This window comes from Hypanus sabinus, chromosome 10 (assembly GCF_030144855.1).
Source record: "Hypanus sabinus isolate sHypSab1 chromosome 10, sHypSab1.hap1, whole genome shotgun sequence".
Lineage (NCBI taxonomy): Eukaryota > Metazoa > Chordata > Chondrichthyes > Myliobatiformes > Dasyatidae > Hypanus > Hypanus sabinus.
This window is the reverse complement of record NC_082715.1, coordinates 24837387-24839613: the sequence shown is the minus strand read 5'-3', so window position 1 is coordinate 24839613 and position 2227 is coordinate 24837387. Positions and strand designations below refer to the sequence as shown.

General features: G+C 40.5%; 1 non-coding gene across 1 annotated transcript; it reads left to right on the top strand.

Annotated features, from left to right (window-relative positions):
- Positions 1–769: 769 nt before the first annotated feature.
- On the top strand, positions 770–896 carry LOC132401437 (U6atac minor spliceosomal RNA). Its single transcript, XR_009514591.1, has one exon. It is a non-coding gene; the product is annotated as a U6atac minor spliceosomal RNA (small nuclear RNA).
- Positions 897–2227: the final 1331 nt, after the last annotated feature.

Genomic DNA, 2227 nt, shown 5'->3' with positions numbered 1-2227 from the left:
TGCCATTGAAATGCTATTTAATCTGCCATGATTGAAGAGAGGCCATTCAATCATGGGCTGATCCCATTCTTCCAGTCATCCCCACTCCCCTGCCGCACTTAGAGTATTGTCAACAGTTTTGGCCCCATATCTCAGAAAGGATATGTTGTCATTGGAGAGAGTCCAGAGGGGTTTCACGAGGATGATTCCAGGAATGAAGGGGTTACCATGTGAGGAGCGTTTGGCAGCTTTGGGCCTGTACTCACTGGAATTTAGGAAAATGCGAGGGGATCTCATTGAAACTCACCAGATGTTGAAAGGACAAGATAAAGTGGACATGGGGAGGATGTTTCCTCTAGTGGGGCTATCCAGAACTAGAGGACAAAGCCTCAAGATTGAGGGGTGACCTTTTTGGAACAGAGGTAAGGAGGTATTTTTTTTAGTCAAAAAGTGATGAATCTGTGGAATTCTCTGCCACAGACTGCAGCGGAGGCCATCTGTGCGTATAATTAAAGCGGAAGTTGATAGACTCCTGATTGGTCAGAGCATCAAGAGATATGAAGAAGGCAAGTATATGGGGTTAAGTGGCATCTGGGATCAGCCATGATGGAATGGCAGAGCAGACCCAATGGCTGAATGGCTTAATTCTGCTCCTATGACTTATGGTCTTATGGACCCCTGCTCTTTGTCATGTATATAAATGATCTGGTTGAAAATGTAGATGGATGGGTTAGGAAGTTTGCAGATGAAATGAAGACTAATGGTGTTGTGAGAGTGTAGAAGACTGTCAGTGTTGTATGAAAGGAGAGAAGGCTAGCACTCCCCTTGATAAGGATGGAATGGGCCCTAGTGGCCTTACAACACACAAATGGTTAAGGCATTGCCATATACTTAGTGGCATTAAAAAAAAAGACTGTCAAAGAGTACAATGGAATATAGATCAGTTGTGGATATGGGTGGAGAAATGGCAGATGGCATTTAACTGGACCTATTGTGAAACGTTGCACCTTGCTAGGTCAAATGTAAGGAGACAGTATCCTGTTAAGGGCAAGACTTTTAACAGTGTTGATGAGCAGAGGGATCTTGGGGTCGAAGTCCACAACTCCCTGAAGCTGATGACACAGGTGTTTAAGAAAGCATATGACATGCTCGCCTTTATTAGTGAGGCAATGAGTTCAAAAATCAGAAGTTATGTTCCAGTCATTATTCTCCCTAAGCTGTGCCCCGGTGTAACCACGCAGTAGCTGAAATCCTCCTGTGTATATAGCCACTGTTGCCAGGTAGCTGGAATTTTCTTTTATATATTGTTAATATAATTTTGAAAATATGCTAATATAATTTGGACATCTATATTAAAGTAATTGTGAAATGCCCTGTATTATATACTAATGAACATAATCCATGTTTTCTAAATAATAAATGTAACACAACCTTTACTTTGAAACATTTTAGATCTTCATCATATTTATATCGCCAGTGTTTCAAATCACAATACTGTTACAAATTGTAACAATAAACACAGAATGGATGCTGGTAGCTCATCATTAATAAACCGCCGGCCTGCTGAACGCCGACACAGTTACCCAAAGCATTATACTTTTGCCATTGTGCCTGTCAGTTACTTTGACTGCCCAACATTGTTGATTTGTGTTGTGGTTTGTGTTTCTTAAAAGATTAAAACAAAATCTATATTCTGATTTTTTATTACCAAAAAAATATCTAAAGTGTTGTGCAGTTTATAGACTGTGCAAAAATTTCCTGCTCAGAGCAATGCTTGGTTCTTTCAGCTGTTTAAAAAAAAATTAGAGGAAACATTGGTTTATAAACATTGGTTTATAAAATGCTATTTGGGCCGCATCTGGAGAACTGCATACAGTTCTAGACTCCCTATTATAGGAAGAACGTTTACCAGGGTGTTGCCTGTACTAGAAGGCATGTGCTATAATGAGAGGTTGGACAAACTTGGGTTGTTTGTCCTGGAGTGGTGGAGGCTGAGGGAGATCCAATAGAGGTTTATAAGATTATGTGAGGCATAGATAGGGTAAACATTATATCTCTCAAGGGTTGAAATGTCCAATACCTGAGGCCATACATTTAAGGAGAGGTGGGGCAATTTCAAAGAAGGCATGAGGGGCAAGATATTTTACACAGAGAGTGGTAGGTGCCTAGAATGTACTGCCTAATGTGATGGTAGTGGCAGAAACATTAGCGATTTTTAAGAGACGTTCAGATAGGCGAATGAATGTGA